The 23,304-nt window shown below is 50.4% G+C and overlaps 1 protein-coding gene and 1 long non-coding RNA gene across 5 annotated transcripts in view; both read right to left on the reverse strand.

Annotated features, from left to right (window-relative positions):
- Positions 1-23,304, reverse strand: part of LOC6039992 (integrator complex subunit 3 homolog) — a 254,482-nt gene that overhangs the window by 20,560 nt on the left and 210,618 nt on the right. The window lies entirely within an intron of this gene.
- The window catches only part of LOC119766635, a 6,940-nt gene continuing 1,225 nt past the window's right edge, over positions 17,590-23,304 (reverse strand). Inside the window, exon 2 of the long non-coding RNA XR_005277023.1 lies at positions 17,590-19,271. This is a non-coding gene — a long non-coding RNA (uncharacterized LOC119766635). The remainder of the gene's footprint in view (positions 19,272-23,304) is intronic.

Genomic DNA, 23,304 nt, shown 5'->3' on the forward strand with positions numbered 1-23,304 from the left:
GGCGCACACAGACCGGAGCGATGCTTTTTGAGCTGAAGAATGATCCCGCGGTCAAGAGTTCAGCTTTTAAGTCCCTCGTCGAGAAAGCCGTAGGCTACGAGTCGAAGGTAAGGGCGCTATCGCCGGAGACAACGATTGAGTGCAGGAACCTGGACGAGATCACGACGGAGGAAGAGCTGGAAGATGCGCTGATCGTTCTTCTGGATGACCGTACGACACCGATGGCAATCCGGTTGAGGAAAGCCTACGGCGGCACGCAAATTGCGTCGATCCGACTATCGACGCCTTCGGCGTCTAAGCTGCTGGAAGTCAGCAAGGTCAAAGTAGGGTGGTCGGTGTGCCCACTGAGGCCTGTTCCTCGAGTGACCCAGCAGATGACGAGGTGTTTCCGCTGTATGGGCTTCGGCCACCAGGCGAGAAATTGCGACGGTCCCGATCGAACCAAAAGTTGCAGAAGATGTGGTAGAGAAGGCCACATGGCAAGAGACTGCAAAAATAAGCCGAAGTGCGTGCTCTGTAAAGAAGGCGATGGCAATAGCCATGCGACGGGTGGCTTTAATTGCCCGGTGTACAGGAAGCTGGCCTCGGGCAAAAGTAATGGAGGTGTCCCAGGTGAACCTCAATCACTGCGACACTGCACAGCAACTGCTGTGGCAGTCAACCGCGGAGACGGGGTGTGACGTAGCAATTATTGCAGAACCGTACCGAGTTCCACACGACAACGGAAACTGGGCCGCGGATACAGCAAGAATGGCGGCGATACACGTGATGGGGCGGTACCCCATACAGGAGGTGGTCTCGAGGGCGTTTGAAGGATTCGTGATCGCCAAAGTAAACGGAACCTTCTTCTGTAGCTGCTATGCTCCCCCAAGATGGACCTTGGAGCAGTTTCAGCAGATGCTGGATTGTCTGACCGACGAACTGATCGGACGAAGCCCGATCGTTATCGGAGGTGACTTCAACGCGTGGGCGGTCGAGTGGGGTAGCAGATGCACCAATGCTAGGGGCATAGCCTAATGGAAGCTCTGGCAAAGCTAGACGTTAGGCTGGCGAATCGCGGAACCAGCAGTACCTTCCGCAAAGACGGTCGTGAGTCCATTATCGACGTTACGTTCTGTAGCCCGCGACTGGCGGCCGACATGAACTGGAGGGTGAGTGAGGACTATACCCATAGCGATCACCAAGCGATCCGGTACAGCATCGGGAGACGAGCCCTGTACCAGATAGGAGCAGCCGGTCCTACGGAAGGAAATGGAAGCTGCAGTACTTCGACGAGGGTCTCTTCGTAGAAGCGCTCCATTGGTGTGATGGTCCCCAAGACTTGAGTGCCGACGTGCTAACAGCACAACTGGTGACAGCATGCGACACAACCATGCCGCGGAGACTGGAGCCAAGGAACTGTCGTCGTCCAGCTTACTGGTGGAATGAAGAACTCGGTACCCTTCGGGCAAGTTGCCTCAGCGCCAGAAGACGAGTCCAGAGAGCAAGATCCGAAGCAACTAGAGAGGAGCGCAGAGAGGAGTACCGGTCTGCAAAGGCCGCGCTCAAGAAAGCGATCAAATGCAGCAAGACAAACTGCTTCAAGGAGTTATGCCAAGACGCTGATGTAATTCCCTTGTGGACCATCATTCAGTGAGGTACTCCTGGATTTTAGCTCCTGAAAAGTGCTTAAAAAGTGCAAAAATGCCTCAGGGCAAGAAAAAGAGGCGGTCCTCACCAGCAGGATCGGCAGATTTGAAGAAGCTAAAGAATGCCGAGGCGCTACCTGCAAAGCCAGGCAGTTTGAGCAAGGACGCTCAAAATTCGTCTGGAAACCAGTTCGCTACCCTCCCTGTGGACGTGAGCGAGAAGGAAGAATTTGAACGACGGGAAAAGTGGCCACCCATTTTTGTGAAAACATCGTCATCGGACTCGGTGCGAAAGTGGCTGACTGGATTTATCAAATCTGGTGCTTTACGAGCTTCCATTCGCTTGTGTGCTAATGGACTCAAAATTCTGCTACCTACCAGAAAGGATTACAACTACGTTCGGGATTTCCTGAACAACACAAAGATTGAATACTACAGCCATGACGATCCAGATAAACGCCCCATGAAACAGGTCCTCCGTGGCTTGTACGACATGGATGTGAGTGTGCTGAAAGAAGAGCTCAAAACTCTTAAGTTGAACGTGATCGAAGTCTTCAAGATGACGAGACACAACAAGGACATCAAGTATCGTGATCAACTGTACCTGGTTCATCTCGAGAAAGGATCGACAACGCCGTCTGAGCTGAATGCAGTTCGGGCTATTTTCAACATCATCGTGACTTGGGAACGTTATCGTCCAGTGCACCGTGACGTGACACAATGTTCGAATTGCTTGCAGTTTGGACATGGTGGAAGGAACTGTTTCATCAAGAGTCGTTGTGCAACCTGCGGAGGTGAGCACAAAACTCAAGCTTGCGAAACAATCAACGAGAACATCGAAGCGAAATGCTTCAATTGCGGCGGCGACCATTCTACCAAGAATCGAAGCTGCCCAAAACGAGCTGAGTTTGTAAAAATTCGGCAGCAAGCGACGACGAGGCACCAACCAAATCGTCGCAAAACACCACCAGCATACACGGACGTGGATTTTCCTGCTTTGGCGTCACCAGGAGCAGGATCTACTCGAGTGGTTCCAAATCTGCAGCCATTGCCGTTGAATCAGCGGCAAAGAGTTGCAGAGCATACAACACCTCCAGGCTTCAGTCAGCAACCGAGGAAAACCAACCAACATCAACGGGTGAAGGCAGTAGTGACCTGTTTTCACCACAAGAACTTCTGAACATTTTCATCGAGATGACAACAACTCTGCGTGGGTGCAAAACTCGCCAGGAACAAGTAAAAACTCTTGGAGCATTCATCTTAAAATACAGTTCGTAGTTTACTCGTTCTAGTGATTTTGAATATTTGAATGGATTTTTTTTTAGTTTTAGGTTAGGATTAGTTGTTAAAGTTATTTTTTTTCTTTTTTACCCAAATGTATTCAATTCAATGCAATAATGTAAAACAATTTGAAGCAAATAAATAAATGTGATCAGTTAATAATAAAACGAAAAATACAACAAAGATGAAGAGCATTAGGCCATACCACTTAGCATGTAAAAGAAATGTAATTATTATAAGAATGTTCAATAAAGACATATTTAATTTCAAAAAAAAGACGCTGATGTAAACCCTTGGGGGAGCGCATATCGTGTCGCGATGGCGAAGATCAGAGGCCCATCGATGGTGGCTGAAACGTGTCCCGACAAGCTGAAGGTCATTGTGGAAGGGCTCTTCCCAAGACATGACCCAACGACATGGCCTCCTACACCGTACAACGACGAAGGGGTAGCAACGCCGAAGGTCATCTGATCACCAACGAAGAACTTGTGGCAGTAGCGAAGAGATTGAAGGTGAAGAAAGCTCCCGGCCCGGATGGAATCCCGAATTTCGCCCTGAAATCGGCGGTTCAAGCATTCCCGGACAGGTTTCGAACAGTCCTGCAGAAATGCCTGGACGAAGGACACTTCCCCGACCCGTGGAAGGTTCAAAAGCTCGTGTTGCTGCCGAAGCCAGGCAAACCACCGGGGACCCATCATCGTATAGGCCTATATGTTTGCTGGACACCCTCGGAAAGCTTCTGGAACGGATCATCCTTAACCGGCTGACCAAGTACACGGAGAGCGAGCATGGCTTAGCAGCGAGGCAGTTCGGCTTCCGTAAAGGGAGATCCACGGTGGACGCCATCCGGAAAGTGGTCGAGAAAGCCGACGAAGCGCGGAGGAAAAACGCAGGGGGAACCGTTGCTGCGCAATAGTCACGATTGACGTCAAGAACGCGTTCAACAGTGCGAGCTGGGCGGCCATAGCAGCAGCGCTGCACAAAATGAAGGTGCCTGACTATTTGTGCATGATCTTGAAGAGCTACTTCGAGAACCGCGTGCTGGTCTACGACACTGCCGATGGACAAAAACCGTTGTTGTTACCGCGGGAGTTCCGCAGGGATCCATTCTGGGTTCAGCACTGTGGAACGGAATGTATGACGGAGTGTTGACACTGGGGCTACCCAACGGCGTAGAGATTGTTGGCTTTGCAGACGACATAGTGCTGACGGTAACCGGCGAAAATGTCGAGGAGGTCGAAGTGCTGGCTATGGAGGCAATCGCAATGATCGAGAACTGGATGCTCGAGGTGAAGCTGCGGATCGCTCACCACAAGACCGAGATGATACTGGTTAGTAACCACAAAAAGGTGCAGCAGGCCCAGATACACGTTGGAGAACACGTCGTGCACTCGAAGAGAGCGCTCAAGTACCTCGGGGTGATGGTGGATGACCGGCTGAACTTCAACAGCCACGTCGATTACGCCTGCGAGAAGGCGGCTAAGGCGATCATGGCACTGTCGAGGATTATGCCGAACAACGCTGGACCCAGGAGCAGTAGGCGCCGACTCTTGGCAAGTGTCGCGACGTCCATACTTAGGTACGGCGGACCGGTATGGTGGACGGCGCTGGGGACGAAGCGAAATCGAGCGCTGCTCGACAGAACGCAGAGACTGATGGCCATGCGGGTTGCAAGCGCGTACAGGACCATTTCGTCGGAAGCAGTTGGCGTCATAGCCGGAATGATCCCCATCGGCATCACACTGGAGGAGGACACCGTGCGCTACACCCGGAGAGGCACGAGAGGTATCCGTGAAGCTGCGAAAGCCGAATCGCTGGCAAGGTGGCAACGTGAGTGGGACACCACGGAGAAAGGCAGATGGACGCATCGGCTTATCCCGTCCGTATCCACGTGGGTGAGCAGAAGGCATGGAGAGGTCACCTTCCACCTCACACAGTTCCTGTCGGGCCATGGCTGCTTCAGGAAGTACCTGCACAGGTTCGGACATGCAGAGTCCCTCTCTGTCCGGACTGCGTCGATTGCGAGGAAACACCGGAGCACGTGGTGTTCAGCTGCCCTCGCTTCGAGGCAGCGCGAAGCGAAATGCTGGCCATTATCGGAGCAGACACCAGCCCGGATAATGTGGTGCGAAGAATGTGCAGCGACATCGCCAAGTGGAATGCGGTCGTCGGAGCGGTGACGCAGATCACTTCGGCTCTCCAGCGGAAATGGAGAGACGACCAGAGGAGGAACGACTAGGAGCCTAGTCGAAAACCCACGAGTGTGGCTGTGAAGGAGAGCACGTTATGATGGTCGGCTCTACCAAATCGGTACACGTCTCGATGGTCACAGGAGTTGAGAACCCACGAGTGTGGCTGTGAAGGAGAGCACGTTATGACGGTTGGCTCTACCAAATCGGTACACGTCTCGATGGTCCAAGGAGAGGGCTGCATATGACTAACCGATCAAAAGCAACGCGATTCTTGGGCGCGGTTAAACCCTCGCATGGACTCATATGTATGTAGAACAGGAAATGGTTCTAGCACCCGGCATGGATCCTGTAAGTAGACTAGTGCAGAAAATGCAACGCCTCCCCCCGAAGTTATACCGAAAGGTGGTCCCGGGGGGAAAAGGGCACGGCGTTCAAGGACTGGTTTAGTGGGTCGGGAAAACTCTTTTGTTTTCCCAACCCCACACTACCTGAGAAATGAATTCTCAGGTGTCTGATAGCAGATTCCGACCTTGAAAAAAAAAAAAAAAAAAAAAACACACACACACACACACACACACACACACACACACACACACACACACACACACACACACACACACACACACACACACACACACACACACACACACACACACACACACACACACACACACACACACACACACACACACACACACACACACACACACACACACACACACACACACACACACACACACACACACACACACACACACACACACACACACACACACACACACACACACACACACACACACACACACACACACACACACACACACACACACACACACACACACACACACACACACACACACACACACACACACACACACACACACACACACACACACACACACACACACACACACACACACACACACACACACAACCGTGAACCGTGGGGACAGGTGAGGGTCCCTGCGGAGCTTAGCTGCCAGCTACCGGGCGGGTTGCAGTAGGCGGATAGCTGTCGGCGATTGCATACATTCATTGCATCGCCCCGGACCAGCAGCGGGAGGATGTCTAGGACGTGGCGGAATTGAACAAGGGCACTGTTTAATTTCTTCGAAAAACCACATGGGTCCGTAAACACCTCTGTCAAGCGATCGAACGCCGCTATAAGTGTTTTAGCCCAAAACCTCACCAAACCCCGAATCCAAGATGTGATGCGACCCGTGTCGAGGATGCATGGCTGGGGGTTCAACAAATTCCCAGTCGATAACGGAGCCTGTGGGGCACAGGGGCGAACCCCACACGTAATTTGCCCTTACTGCGTCACGGCAGGGCACTGGCGCAGCGGACCGTATTTCCCTAGCGACTCGTGGGATTCAAAATGAAGACAAGTGAAACAAACCAACAAAGGGTCCCGATGCGCCCCAAGCATCGGAAAACACGGAGGTAGAAGAGGACGCAAACGTCGAAATGGCAGGAGGCGAGTCAAACGGCGGCGACACAGCAGGCGGAGTGGCGAGCGCGTTCCGTGGAAGCGGGAAGGTGTTGAGATCCCCAGTGTTGAACCAGGCGGCTGCTTCGAGTCAGCAGATAGGAGTAATTGGAGAGGAGACTCCCAAGTCATCCTTGTTGAACTTCGCCGGCAGTACCCCTCAGGACGGAGTCCTGCTTGGAAGGACCGCGTTACAGGAGGTCAGGAGGAGGGTCAACGAACTCTTTGATTTCATCAAGGACAAAAACAACGTCCACACCAGAATCAAGCAGATGGTGAATGGAGTCAAGGCAGCCATGAATGCCGCAGAGCGCGAAAACAACTCGCTGGTGGTGACGCGGAATTCACTGAAGCTCAGAGCTGAAAGAGCCGAAGAAACGCTGAATGCAAAACTGGAGGAGGAAGCGCTACGGGAGAAAGAACCGAAAACGCCGCCCGGCCCAAGCTCTAAAAGGGACAGGGAAACGCCTGGAGAGGAGGAGGACGCAAAGAAGCAGAAGCAGGGAATGGAGACAGTCCGGACCCGGCGAAGGAACCAGAACCAACCCCAGGGAAGGAGAAGGAATGGGAGAAGGTCAAGAAGAAGAAGCGGAAGAAAAAGGGAAGCAGAACGAGGACACCCAAAACCCAAGTTTCGCAGGGAGCGTAACAAAGGCGAGGCTTTGGTGGTCGAGGTGAAGGAAGGTGTTTCGTACGCAGACCTCCTCCGGAAAGTACGAACCGATCCGGAACTCAAGGAGCTTGGCGAGAACGTGGTTAAAACCAGGCGCACCCAAACCGGAGCGATGCTTTTGAGCTGAAGAAGGATCCCGCGGTCAAGAGCTCAGCTTTTAAGTCCCTCGTCGAGAAAGCCGTAGGCTACGAGTCGAAGGTAAGAGCGCTATCACCGGAGACAACGATCGAGTGCAGGAACCTGGACGAGATCACGACGGAGGAAGAGCTAGAAGATGCGCTGATCGTTCTTCTGGATGACCGTACGACACCGATGGCAATCCGGTTGAGGAAAGCCTACGGCGGCACGCAAATTGCGTCGATCCGACTATCGACGCCTTCGGCGTCTAAGCTGCTGGAAACCGGCAAGGTCAAAGTAGGGTGGTCGGTGTGCCCACTGAGGCCTGTTCCTCGAGTGACCCAGCAGATGACGAGGTGTTTCCGCTGTATGGGTTTCGGCCACCAGGCGAGAAATTGCGACGGTCCCGATCGAACCAACAGTTGCAGAAGGTGTGGTAGAGAAGGCCACATGGCAAGAGACTGCAAAAATCAGCCGAAGTGCGTGCTCTGTAAAGAAGGCGACGGCAATAGCCATGCGACGGGTGGCTTTAATTGCCCGGTGTACAAGAAGCTGGCCTCGGGCAAAAAGTAATGGAGGTGTCCCAGGTGAACCTCAATCACTGCGACACTGCACAGCAACTGCTGTGGCAGTCGACCGCGGAGACGGGGTGTGACGTGGCAATTATTGCAGAACCGTACCGAGTTCCACACGACAACGGAAACTGGGCCGCGGATACAGCAAGAATGGCGGCGATACACGTGATGGGGCGGTACCCCATACAGGAAGTGGTCTCGAGGGCGTTTGAAGGATTCGTGATCGCCAAAGTAAACGGAACCTTCTTCTGTAGCTGCTATGCTCCCCAAGATGGACCTTGGAGCAGTTTCAGCAGATGCTGGATAGTCTGACCGATGAACTGATCGGACGAAGCCCGATCGTTATCGGAGGTGACTTCAACGCGTGGGCGGTCGAGTGGGGTAGCAGATGCACCAATGCTAGGGGCATAGCCTAATGGAAGCTCTGGCAAAGCTAGACGTTAGGCTGGCGAATCGCGGAACCAGCAGTACCTTCCGCAAAGACGGTCGTGAGTCCATTATCGACGTTACGTTCTGTAGCCCGCGACTGGCGGCCGACATGAACTGGAGGGTGAGTGAGGACTATACCCATAGCGATCACCAAGCGATCCGGTACAGCATCGGGAGACGAGCCCCTGTACCAGATAGGAGCAGCCGGTCCTACGGAAGGAAATGGAAGCTGCAGTACTTCGACGAGGGTCTCTTCGTGGAAGCGCTCCATTGGTGTGATGGTCCCCAAGACTTGAGTGCCGACGTGCTAACAGCACAACTGGTGACAGCATGCGACACAACCATGCCGCGGAGACTGGAGCCAAGGAACTGTCGTCGTCCAGCCTACTGGTGGAATGAAGAACTCGGTACCCTTCGGGCAAGTTGCCTCAGCGCCAGAAGACGAGTCCAGAGAGCAAGATCCGAAGCAACTAGAGAGGAGTGCAGAGAGGAGTACCGGTCTGCAAAGGCCGCGCTCAAGAAAGCGATCAAATGCAGCAAGACAAACTGCTTCAAGGAGTTATGCCAAGACGCTGATGCAAACCCTTGGGGAGCGCATATCGTGTCGCGATGGCGAAGATCAGAGGCCCATCGATGGTGGCTGAAACGTGTCCCGACAAGCTGAAGGTCATTGTGGAAGGGCTCTTCCCAAGACATGACCCAACGACATGGCCTCCTACACCGTACAACGACGAAGGGGTAGCAACGCCGAAGGTCATCTGATCACCAACGAAGAACTTGTGGCAGTAGCGAAGAGATTGAAGGTGAAGAAAGCTCCCGGCCCGGATGGAATCCCGAATTTCGCCCTGAAATCGGCGGTTCAAGCATTCCCGGACAGGTTTCGAACAGTCCTGCAGAAATGCCTGGACGAAGGACACTTCCCCGACCCGTGGAAGGTTCAAAAGCTCGTGTTGCTGCCGAAGCCAGGCAAACCACCGGGGACCCATCATCGTATAGGCCTATATGTTTGCTGGACACCCTCGGAAAGCTTCTGGAACGGATCATCCTTAACCGGCTGACCAAGTACACGGAGAGCGAGCATGGCTTAGCAGCGAGGCAGTTCGGCTTCCGTAAAGGGAGATCCACGGTGGACGCCATCCGGAAAGTGGTCGAGAAAGCCGACGAAGCGCGGAGGAAAAACGCAGGGGGAACCGTTGCTGCGCAATAGTCACGATTGACGTCAAGAACGCGTTCAACAGTGCGAGCTGGGCGGCCATAGCAGCAGCGCTGCACAAAATGAAGGTGCCTGACTATTTGTGCAGGATCTTGAAGAGCTACTTCGAGAACCGCGTGCTGGTCTACGACACTGCCGATGGACAAAAACCGTTGTTGTTACCGCGGGAGTTCCGCAGGGATCCATTCTGGGTTCAGCACTGTGGAACGGAATGTATGACGGAGTGTTGACACTGGGACTACCCAACGGCGTAGAGATTGTTGGCTTTGCAGACGACATAGTGCTGACGGTAACCGGCGAAAATGTCGAGGAGGTCGAAGTGCTGGCTATGGAGGCAATCGCAATGATCGAGAACTGGATGCTCGAGGTGAAGCTGCGGATCGCTCACCACAAGACGGAGATGGTGCTGGTTAGTAACCACAAGAAGGTGCAGCAGGCCCAGATACACGTTGGAGAACACGTCGTGCACTCGAAGAGAGCGCTCAAGTACCTCGGGGTGATGGTGGATGACCGGCTGAACTTCAACAGCCACGTCGATTACGCCTGCGAGAAGGCGGCTAAGGCGATCATGGCACTGTCGAGGATGATGCCGAACAACGCTGGACCCAGGAGCAGTAGGCGCCGCCTCTTGGCAAGTGTCGCGACGTCCATACTTAGGTACGGCGGACCGGTATGGTGGACGGCGCTGGGGACGAAGCGAAATCGAGCGCTGCTCGACAGAACGCAGAGACTGATGGCCATGCGGGTTGCAAGCGCGTACAGGACCATTTCGTCGGAAGCAGTTGGCGTCATAGCCGGAATGATCCCCATCGGCATCACACTGGAGGAGGACACCGTGCGCTACACCCGGAGAGGCACGAGAGGTATCCGGGAAGCTGCGAGAGCCGAATCGCTGGCAAGGTGGCAACGTGAGTGGGACACCACGGAGAAAGGCAGATGGACGCATCGGCTTATCCCGTCCGTATCCACGTGGGTGAGCAGAAGGCATGGAGAGGTCACCTTCCACCTCACACAGTTCCTGTCGGGCCATGGCTGCTTCAGGAAGTACCTGCACAGGTTTGGACATGCAGAGTCTCCTCTCTGTCCGGACTGCGTCGATTGCGAGGAAACACCGGAGCACGTGGTGTTCGCCTGCCCTCGCTTCGAGGCAGCGCGAAGCGAAATGCTGGCCATTATCGGAGCGGACACCAGCCCGGATAATGTGGTGCGAAGAATGTGCAGCGACATCGCCAAGTGGAATGCGGTCGTCGGAGCGGTGACGCAGATCACTTCGGCTCTCCAGCGGAAATGGAGAGACGATCAGAGGAGGAACGACTAGGAGCCTAGTCGAAAACCCACGAGTGTGGCTGTGAAGGAGAGCACGTTATGATGGTCGGCTCTACCAAATCGGTACACGTCTCGATGGTCACAGGAGTCGAGAACCCACGAGTGTGGCTGTGAAGGAGAGCACGTTATGACGGTTGGCTCTACCAAATCGGTACACGTCTCGATGGTCCAAGGAGAGGGCTGCATATGACTAGCCGATCAAAAGCAACGCGATTCTTGGGCGCGGTTAAACCCTCGCATGGACTCATATGTATGTAGGACAGGAAATGGTTCTAGCACCCGGCATGGATCCTGTAAGTAGACTAGTGCAGAAAATGCAACGCCTCCCCCCGAAGTTATACCGAAAGGTGGTCCCGGGGGGACAAGGGCACGGCGTTCAAGGACTGGTTTAGTGGGTCGGGAAAACTCTTTTTGTTTTCCCAACCCCACACTACCTGAGAAATGAATTCTCAGGTGTCTGGTAGCAGATTCCGACCTTGTAAAAAAAAAAAAAAAAAAAAAACACACACACACACACACACACACACACACACACACACACACACACACACACACACACACACACACACACACACACACACACACACACACACACACACACACACACACACACACACACACACACACACACACACACACACACACACACACACACACACACACACACACACACACACACACACACACACACACACACACACACACACACACACACACACACACACACACACACACACACACACACACACACACACACACACACACACACACACACACACACACACACACACACACACACACACACACACACACACACACACACACACACACACACACACACACACACACACACACACACACACACACACACACACACACACACACACACACACACACACACACACACACACACACACACACACACACACACACACACACACACACACACACACACACACACACGTGAACCTTGGGGACAGGTGAGGGTCCCTGCGGAGCTTAGCTGCCAGCTACCGGGCGGGTTGCAGTTGGCGGATAGCTGTCGGCGATTGCATACATTCATTGCATCGCCCCGGACCAGCAGCGGGAGGATGTCTAGGACGTGGCGGAATTGAACAAGGGCTCTGTTTAATTTCTTCGAAAAAAACCACATGGGTCCGTAAACACCTCTGTCAAGCGATCGAACGCCGCTATAAGCATTTTAGCCCAAAACCTCACCAAACCCCGAATCCAAGATGTGACGCGACCCGCGTCGAGGGATGCATGGCTGGGGGGGTTCAACAAATTCCCAGTCGATAACGGAGCCTGTGGGGCACAGGGGCGAACCCCACATGTAATTTGCCCTTACTGCGTCACGACAGGGCACTGGCGCAGCGGACCGTATTTCCCTAGCGACTCGTGGGATTCAAAATGAAGACAAGTGTAACAAACCAACAAAAGGGTCCCGATGCGCCCCAAGCATCGGAAAACACGGAGGTAGAAGAGGACGCAAACGTCGAAATGGCAGGAGGCGAGTCAAACGGCGGCGACACAGCAGGCGGAGTGGCGAGCGCGTTCCGTGGAAGCGGGAAGGTGTTGAGATCCCCAGTGTTGAACCAGGCGGCTGCTTCGAGTCAGCAGATAGGAGTAATTGGAGAGGAGACTCCCAAGTCATCCTTGTTGAACTTCGCCGGCAGTACCCCTCAGGACGGAGTCCTGCTCGGAAGGACCGCGTTGCAGGAGGTCAGAAGGAGGGTCAACGAACTCTTTGATTTCATCAAGGACAAAAACAACGTCCACACCAGAATCAAGCAGATGGTGAACGGAGTCAAGGCAGCCATGAATGCCGCAGAGCGCGAAAACAGCTCGCTGGTGGTGACGCGGAATTCACTGAAGCTCAGAGCTGAAAGAGCCGAAGAAACGCTGAACGCAAAACTGGAGGAGGAAGCGCTACGGGAGAAAGAACCGAAAACGCCGCCCGGCCCAAGCACAAAAAGGGACAGGGAAACGCCTGGAGAGGAGGAGGACGCAAAGAAGCAGAAGCAGGGAGCGTAACAAAGGCGAGGCTTTGGTGGTCGAGGTGAAGGAAGGTGTTTCGTACGCAGACCTCCTCCGGAAAGTACGAACCGATCCGGAACTCAAGGAGCTTGGCGAGAACGTGGTTAAAACCAGGCGCACACAGACCGGAGCGATGCTTTTGAGCTGAAGAATGATCCCGCGGTCAAGAGCTCAGCTTTTAAATCCTCGTCGAGAAAGCCGTAGGCTGCGAGTCGAAGGTAAGGGCGCTATCGCCGGAGACAACGATTGAGTGCAGGAACCTGGACGAGATCACGACGGAGGAAGAGCTGGAAGATGCGCTGATCGTTCTTCTGGATGACCGTACGACACCGATGGCAATCCGGTTGAGGAAAGCCTACGGCGGCACGCAAATTGCGTCGATCCGACTTTCGACGCCTTCGGCGTCTAAGCTGCTGGAAGTCGGCAAGGTCAAAGTAGGGTGGTCGGTGTGCCCACTGAGGCCTGTTCCTCGAGTGACCCAGCAGATGACGAGGTGTTTCCGCTGTATGGGTTTCGGCCACCAAGCGAGAAATTGCGACGGTCCCGATCGAACCAACCAAGCTTCCCTGCACCGTGCGGTACACGCGGTTCAACTGTACCTCGGGTTTGCTTTGCGCCTGCTTTGTTCGGTTTACACCCGTACCCGACTCACACGAACCGAGGGTATTTTGGTTCATCGTACCAGCGCACCACGACACTCTCGGTTTGCCGCGTCGGTTTTGTGTCTGGCACTCACCCATGGCATGAACCCGGTATATGAGCCAAGGTGCTTCACTCGTCACGAGCCGAGGTACGTGCCGTGGTACGCGCTGGCGGTACAAGACGGGTTCAATACCACGACACGTACCACGGCACGCTGTGTTCATGCCATGGGTGAGTGCCAGACACAAAACCGATGGGGCGAGCCGAGAGTGTCGTGGTGCGCTGGTACGATGTACCAAGATACCAATACAAAAATGGGTTCAGGCACGTACCGAAGCTAGAAAACCAAACCCGCGGTGTGCGTTGGCACTGGCGCATGGGAAGCTTGGAACCAACAGTTGCAGAAGATGTGGTAGAGAAGGCCACATGGCAAGAGACTGCAAAAATAAGCCGAAGTGCGTGCTCTGTAAAGAAGGCGATGGCAATAGCCATGCGACGGGTGGCTCTAATTGCCCGGTGTACAGGAAGCTGGCCTCGGGCAAAAAGTAATGGAGGTGTCCCAGGTGAACCTCAATCACTGCGACACTGCACAGCAACTGCTGTGGCAGTCGACCGCGGAGACGGGGTGTGACGTAGCAATCATTGCAGAACCGTACCGAGTTCCACACGACAACGGAAACTGGGTCGCGGATACAGCAAGAATGGCGGCAATACACGTGATGGGGCGGTACCCCATACAGGAAGTGGTCTCGAGGGCGTTTGAAGGATTCGTGATCGCCAAAGTAAACGGAACCTTCTTCTGTAGCTGCTATGCTCCCCCCAAGATGGACCTTGGAGCAGTTTCAGCAGATGCTGGATTGTCTGACCGACGAACTGATCGGACGAAACCCGATCGTTATCGGAGGTGACTTCAACGCGTGGGCGGTCGAGTGGGGTAGTAGGTGCACCAATGCTAGGGGGGCATAGCCTAATGGAAGCTCTGGCAAAGCTAGACGTTAGGCTGGCGAATCGCGGAACCAGCAGTACCTTCCGCAAAGACGGTCGTGAGTCCATTATCGACGTTACGTTCTGTAGCCCGCGGCTGGCGGCCGACATGAACTGGAGGGTGAGTGAGGACTATACCCATAGCGATCACCAAGCGATCCGGTACAGCATCGGGAGACGAGCCCCTGTACCAGATAGGAGCAGCCGGTCCTACGGAAGGAAATGGAAGCTGCAGTACTTCGACGAGGGTCTCTTCGTGGAAGCGCTCCATTGGTGTGATGGTCCCCAAGACTTGAGTGCCGACGTGCTAACAGCACAACTGGTGACAGCATGCGACACAACAATGCCGCGGAGACTGGAGCCAAGGAACTGTCGTCGTCCAGCTTACTGGTGGAATGAAGAACTCGGTACCCTTCGGGCAAGTTGCCTCAGCGCCAGAAGACGAGTCCAGAGAGCAAGATCCGAAGCAACTAGAGAGGAGCGCAGAGAGGAGTACCGGTCTGCAAAGGCCGCGCTCAAGAAAGCGATCAAATGCAGCAAGACAAACTGCTTCAAGGAGTTATGCCAAGACGCTGATGCAAACCCTTGGGGAGCGCATATCGTGTCGCGATGGCGAAGATCAGAGGCCCATCGATGGTGGCTGAAACGTGTCCCGACAAGCTGAAGGTAATTGTGGAAGGGCTCTTCCCAAGACATGACCCAACGACATGGCCTCCTACACCGTACAACGACGAAGGGGTAGCAACGCCGAAGGTCATCTGATCACCAACGAAGAACTTGTGGCAGTAGCGAAGAGATTGAAGGTGAAGAAAGCTCCCGGCCCGGATGGAATCCCGAATTTCGCCCTGAAATCGGCGGTTCAAGCATTCCCGGACAGGTTTCGAACAGTACTGCAGAAATGCCTGGACGAAGGACACTTCCCCAACCCGTGGAAGGTTCAAAAGCTCGTGTTGCTGCCAAAGCCAGGCAAACCACCGGGGGACCCATCATCGTATAGGCCTATATGTTTGCTGGACACCCTCGGAAAGCTTCTGGAACGGATCATCCTTAACCGGCTGACCAAGTACACGGAGAGCGAGCATGGCTTAGCAGCGAGGCAGTTCGGCTTCCGTAAAGGGAGATCCACGGTGGACGCCATCCGGAAAATGGTCGAGAAAGCCGACGAAGCGCGGAGGAAAAAACGCAGGGGGAACCGCTGCTGCGCAATAGCCACGATTGACGTCAAGAACGCGTTTAACAGTGCGAGCTGGGCGGCCATAGCAGCAGCGCTGCACAAAATGAAGGTGCCTGACTATTTGTGCATGATCTTGAAGAGCTACTTCGAGAACCGCGTGCTGGTCTACGACACTGCCGATGGACAAAAAACCGTTGTTGTTACCGCGGGAGTTCCGCAGGGATCCATTCTGGGTTCAGCACTGTGGAACGGAATGTATGACGGAGTGTTGACACTGGGGCTACCCAACGGCGTAGAGATTGTTGGCTTTGCAGACGACATAGTGCTGACGGTAACCGGCGAAAATGTCGAGGAGGTCGAAGTGCTGGCTATGGAGGCAATCGCAATGATCGAGAACTGGATGCTCGAGGTGAAGCTGCGGATCGCTCACCACAAGACGGAGATGATACTGGTTAGTAACCACAAAAAGGTGCAGCAGGCCCAGATACACGTTGGAGAACACGTCGTGCACTCGAAGAGAGCGCTCAAGTACCTCGGGGTGATGGTGGATGACCGGCTGAACTTCAACAGCCACGTCGATTACGCTTGCGAGAAGGCGGCTAAGGCGATCATGGCACTGTCGAGGATTATGCCGAACAACGCTGGACCCAGGAGCAGTAGGCGCCGCCTCTTGGCAAGTGTCGCGACGTCCATACTTAGGTACGGCGGACCGGTATGGTGGACGGCGCTGGGGACGAAGCGAAATCGAGCGCTGCTCGACAGAACGCAGAGACTGATGGCCATGCGGGTTGCAAGCGCGTACAGGACCATTTCGTCGGAAGCAGTTGGCGTCATAGCCGGAATGATCCCCATCGGCATCACACTGGAGGAGGACACCGTGCGCTACACCCGGAGAGGCACGAGAGGTATCCGGGAAGCTGCGAAAGCCGAATCGCTGGTAAGGTGGCAACGTGAGTGGGACACCACGGAGAAAGGCAGATGGACGCATCGGCTTATCCCGTCCGTATCCACGTGGGTGAGCAGAAGGCACGGAGAGGTCACCTTCCACCTCACACAGTTCCTGTCGGGCCATGGCTGCTTCAGGAAGTACCTGCATAGGTTCGGACATGCAGAGTCTCCTCTCTGTCCGGACTGCGTCGATTGCGAGGAAACACCAGAGCACGTGGTGTTCAGCTGCCCTCGCTTCGAGGCAGCGAGAAGCGAAATGCTGGCCATTATCGGAGCAGACACCAGCCCGGATAATGTGGTGCGAAGAATGTGCAGCGACATCGCCAAGTGGAATGCGGTCGTCGGAGCGGTGACGCAGATCACTTCGGCTCTCCAGCGGAGATGGAGAGACGACCAGAGGAGGAACGACTAGAAGCCTAGTCGAAAACCCACGAGTGTGGTTGTGAAGGAGAGCACGTTATGATGGTCGGCTCTACCAAATCGGTACACGTCTCGATGGTCACAGGAGTTGAGAACCCACGAGTGTGGCTGTGAAGGAGAGCACGTTATGACGGTTGGCTCTACCAAATCGGTACACGTCTCGTTGGTCCAAGGAGAGGGCTGCATATGACTAACCGATCTAAAGCAACGCGATTCTTGGGCGCGGTTAAACCCTCGCATGGACTCATATGTATGTAGAACAGGAAATGGAAATGTAAAAAAACGCACACACACACACACACACACACACACACACACACATATATATATATATATATATATATATATATATATATATATATATATATATATATATATATATATATATATATATATATATATATATATATATATATATATAAGTTGGGGGAGCGTTCTCTAGAGTCAAGTGAACTACTCGGTTGCTAGTTCAATACTGCTTTATTGAGCGCAAGTTTAAGCTTCTTCCGGCTATCGTTGCCTCTCTCCAGAGAGGTGTTGGTGTCGGCTGTGGCAGCGGTCGTGGCATCGGTCGTGGCATCGGTCGTGTGGGCAGCGCAGGTGTGTGTGTCACTACGGGCATGGTGGCTAGGGTGGTGGCGGGCATCCGTAACTCCTCCGTCCTTCAGTTTTGTGCGTCTCGCACAAACCTTGGCTACAAACATCGCCGAGAAAAGGCAGGAAAAGACGAAAAATATTCCTATGTTTCTGGAATCCGTCGCGGTGGCCTTCCTCTCAATGCTCTCTAGCCATTCTCTATGAGCTAGGTGCAGCTCGTGTACGTTTTGCAGAGATAGGCTTGCATTGAAGCGACCTTCGTTAATAATTTGTCCGTTTAGGGGGATTATGTCGATTTTCTCCCTCGTGTTAAACAAGACGTCTTTGAAAATTTCGTCGTTAATCTGGACAGTGCAGTTTTCGAAAAAAATCAGAACGTTACCGCTCAGATTACGATCTGGGAGGCCGCACGTTGATGACAGCTTTGTCTTGTTTCCGCTGTTTAGAAGAATGTGATTGTCCGTTAGCCTCCTTACTCTACTTGTGCTTGAATAGTTGGTGAACACGCAGTCACCTGTTGAGCCTCGAAATATTGGGTCGAAGCAGTTGTCGCCACTAACGTCAATAAGATCCTCTTCATTGCATACCACAATAGAGTCACCACCCGCACAGTGCTGCCTGATGAAATACGTTTGGTTTCCGCCGACCAAAGCGTCGGGTGCCGGGAGTTGAATGATCTTCCCATTCTTTGGGATGGCTGCTAACAAATAACTTTTGAACGTTCCTTGTTTTAACCGCGGGACCAATATAACAAAAAAATAGATTCGATTGCAAGTATGCTACCTTGATCTCTAAAAAATCGTAGATTTGATTAACATTATGAAGAGCAACATCTTGCTCAATCAGGGTTTTTTTGAACTAGTCCTATTTCTTCTGGTTCTAAAAACGATTTCGAGATGATGTTGAATTTTGCCAGATGGATTGTTTCAGCTATACTATCTAGATGGCCCTCGATTTGGTTAAGGTGATCGGTTGCAATAATTGTCTGTTTTAAGATGTTGAAATCGTTCAGTTGTAGTATGGCATTGTTCTGCTGATCATTAATAATCCTAATCATTTTGTTTACTCTTGTTTCTAACTGTTTATTTATAACTATCTGTTTATTATTTTGTTTAACGAGGTCTTCTTCCTTATTCAATATTGTATCTATGTCGCTCTTGATCTGGGCCCTATCATCGGAGTCCATGTTACCCGTTATGAACTTAATCCCAGTTCCTAGAAAATCTAGAGCTCTTTTTCTTCTTACTACCTCTTTAGGGTAAAGATCTCGGTACATGTTCATGATTTTTTCGACCCTATGGCTTAGTAAATCTATAACCTCTTTATAATTCCTAGCTGTTTTTAGGCTGTTGATAGCGGTTCTACACCGAACAATCAGTGGTCCGTATGCCTGGAGGTCAATTTTATGGTAAATTCGAATGTTACCTTCTTTGATATATCTTCTTCCTGATCGCAACATTACAACGCCGGGGTTGGTGTTCAAGTCGTAAAGCTGCATGTCCGCTTGGATGACCCAGGCCCAGAATAGAATGAGTGGAATCTTCATCTAAAAAGGAATAAGTTTTAGTGCTGGGAAATGTTATTTTTTCTTCTCCCGGCTACGGGAAAAAGTGTGAATGAGATTGCATGTAAAATTACGGATAAGCGGAATTTTCCTTCATGAAAATAATATTACATGTTTTCTAGTGTAACTTTACATGGCAGTAATTACGAATTACAATCCTTTTTCCTATGAGATGTAATTTGGAATTACAAAAGTGTGTAATTGAAAGTTACGCCGTAAATTTACATAGGATTTACTGCTGAATTACTGTTATTTTCGGGAGGCATTTGAAATCGCGAATACAAAAAGAAAAGTAAATTTTCATGCAACCTAATCATTCGGTATGCTCTTAAGGAAGGAGTTTAACAGGATCCAGAGTCTTCCCTCTAATGGTAACGGTTGTTATTCACGCCCTAAAAAATAAAGAATAGGTTAGAAACGTTAAGGACTGGGTTATTTTTCAATCGCCGGAGCTTCTGTTTGTGGAGCGTCCGATTTTTTTCGTCCACGTAAGTCTGATTATTGTTATCTATTACGACGACGGGTTCAAATCTATTTCTGGACTTCGATTTTATTCCTTGAGTTGTATTAAACACAACCCCTCCAATGTCGAGAGAAGGTTCATTTTCTCTTTTTGCATTGTGGTAGTCATGTTGTTGTTTTTGTATTTTTGAAATTTTTTCCGTGACCCCGTCGTATAGTTTGTTTCTATACTCAATAATTTCATCCATATTGAGGGTCTTTCAGAACCGTCTATTATTCCGTAAAATATTTCCCGTGGTTTTAAAGAGGTGCTTGTATGAATAGTGTTGTTGTATAGTGTGCAAGATATCAATATTTTTTCTTTAAGCGATAAATCTTCAAATTTATGCTTATTTGTACGAAAGATTTCCAACAAAGTGGAATGAAATCTTTCTACGATTCCATTAACCTGACTATGATTGGAAGGTGTAAAATATTGCTGAATTCCTAGGTCTGCTAGTAGTCCTCTTACTTCAATCGATTTTATTGCTGGTTCGTTGTCCGACACGATTAACGCAGGATTTCCATATAGTGAAAAATATTTGATAAACGCCTTTCTTACATGAGGAATTGACCTAGATTTTATTGGAATCAAAGTACCAAATCTAGAAAATTTATCAACAACTGATAAAAATAGATTAGGTTGAATTATGAAAATGTCAACGTGTATGATTTCTAACGGTTTCTTAGGTATAGGTGTTTCACCTAAACGGATTTTATATGGTTTTCTTTCGTACTTTTGTTTATTACAGGTTTCGCAAAGGTTAACATATTTCTTTATCTTTTGTTTCAGATTTGGGAAATAAAATCTTCTGAAAATTTCTGCTTTGTTTTCCAAAATTCCCTATGTGCGGTTTCGTGAGTTTCTTCTACGATAGCGTTCTGTTCTTCGTCTGTTTTTAAATCGATCAAAAATTTCAGGGATATTTTTATTCTAAACGGGTTGAGTTGGCTGAAGTACTGCCTATAAACCTCTTGAATAGCCGGGATTAGCTCTTCCGGACAGTAGATGCAATTAACTTTTGTATGTACCATGTTATCATAGAAGATCTTTTTCAATGATCTGGAATCGAAGCCAGACTTTGAAATTGTTTTCCTATATACCCTAGGAAATACTTCTTCGAAGGCTTCCGAACTAGTGTCATGCATCTTCAAAATGATTTGGTTATTGAAGGTATTGACAGGCGACTCGGTTATCTCAATCAAGTCATTGTTTTGAATTTCCGGTTGTGAATCTCTCTCTCTGGTTCCTCTTCGTTTATGTTAACCTCCGTCAAAACTCTGGATAGCGCATCAGCTACAACATTTTGTTGACCTGGTCTATAAACAGGTACAAAGTCATATTCGCGTAACCTTAGCATCCATTGGACTAGCTTAGAGTTGGGTGTCTTTAGATTCAGTGCATACGTCAGTGGTTGGTGATCGGTATACAAGGTGAACTTCCTACCAAATAGATATGGGCGAAAGTATTTCGTGGCCCAGTCGATAGCTAAGAGTTCCTTCTCGATAGCCGAATACTTTTCCTCTGATTTCGTTAGCGTTCTGGATGCGAATGCAACAGGTCTGTCCTTGCCTATGGCACCCTGTGATAGGACAGCGCCTAAAGCAAAATTACTGGCATCTGTTGTGAGAATGAAATTTTTCGAAAAGTCGGGGTATTGCAGGACGTCTGAGCTAGTAATTAGTTGTTTGCAGGTGTCTATTGTTTTGAGGAAAATGGGTGTGTGTTTAATTTTTTCGCCCTTCCTAAGTTGGGCTGTTAGCGGTTTTGTAATTTTGGCGAAATCCCTTATAAATTTTCGATAATAGCCCAAAGGCCTAGAAATCCTTTCAATTCTTTTGGATTTCTTGGAGTGGGCCAGTTTTGAATGACCTTAATTTTCTCTGGGTCTGGCTTAACCCTTCGTCAGTAACAAGGTGACCTAAAAAGTTAACTTGTTTTTCATAAATTGACTTTTTCCTAATTGGATCTTCAAATTGACATTTTCCAAAATACTGAATATTTTAGTGAGATTCTCCAAGTGTTCTTGCAAAGATGTTGAATAGACAATTATATCGTCCATATACACCAAGCAACACTTTCCAATTAAATTGCGAAGAATGTTATTCATTACGCGTTGTAGAGTAGCCGGAGCATTTTTCAACCCAAATGGCATTCTAACATATTCATAAAGTCCATACTCAACAGAAAAAGCCGTTTTTTGCACATCATCTGGGTGGACCTCAATTTGGTGAAACCCAGATGCCAAGTCTAAAGTGGTAAAGTATTGACATTTGCCCAGCTTGTCCAAAATTTCATTTATATTTGGCATCGGATATTTGTCATCTATAGTCTTTTCATTCAACTTTCTATAATCGACTACTAAGCGCCATTTCTGTTTGCCTTCGGAGTCAATTTTCTTGGGAACAATCCAAATCGGAGAGCACCAAGGTGAAGAGCTGGGTCGAATAATGCCCTGTGTAAGCATTTGCGAAATTTGACGCTGCACCTCTTCTTTGTGGCAATGGGGGTAACGATAATTTTTAGCATGTGTCGGTATCTCATCCGTTGTATTGATTTTGTGTTTAATGACGTTTGTAAACGTGAGGTCGTCACCCTCGGTATGGAAAATTTTATGGAATTTTGAGATAATAGCTATCAGTGCAGCCTTTTCTTCGTCATTTAAATGATCGAATTTTAATTGTTTTATTGTTTTGGCCTTTGGCCCGGTTTTGGTTTCGCAAATGTCTGGTGGGATATTTGATATTTCGAAGTTGTGGATTGAATTGGGAATCGGGTGAGAAGGGCAAATTTGGACTGGGAAATCGCGGATGTTCTTAAGTAGAACATAACAAAAGTTATTGAAGGCTCAGTATAACCCAGGCAACACGATTGCATCTTTTGTTACCGGTATGGCTTCCTCCACCAGAAATTCCCCTTCGTCCGCTACTGTGGGCATTCTCAACACAGTTTCTTCATACGGTTTGAGCTTGACTGCGAACGAGTCAGGGTATTTTCGGTTTAGTGGGATGGTCAGCCCTTGCAGTTCTAGAATATTTCTTTCAGTGATAATATTCGCTTTAAGGCTTTTAAGTGTTTCATATCCGATGAGCCCATCAAAATAATTATGAAATTTAAAAACAAAAAATTTAATGGGAGGTATTTTTGACAAAATCTGGAGCTCCGTAAAGGACTCGATATTGTGCGTTTTGTCAATATTCCTCACTGTAATTGGCTTTGGTTGTAACACCGAGTTGCTATTTAGAACACTGGGGTCAATATAGTTTTTATTGGACCCAGTGTCAACCAAAACTTTAATTTTCCTAGTTCCGTAACGACGGTAATGTACGGAAGAAAATTGTTGTCGGAATCTCCAATCATCCCATCTGGTAATTTTCTGGGGATAGGGAAAATCCGCGGCTTCATCGTAATTAGTTTCAAATCCTGCAATTCCTCAGCCATGTTCGGCTGAGGGTTAGCTTCACAGGAGTTACTCTCCTCTGCAGGGCTCTGCTCTTGGCAAAGCAAATAATT

This window comes from Culex quinquefasciatus, chromosome 2 (genome assembly GCF_015732765.1).
Source record: "Culex quinquefasciatus strain JHB chromosome 2, VPISU_Cqui_1.0_pri_paternal, whole genome shotgun sequence".
NCBI lineage: Eukaryota > Metazoa > Arthropoda > Insecta > Diptera > Culicidae > Culex > Culex quinquefasciatus.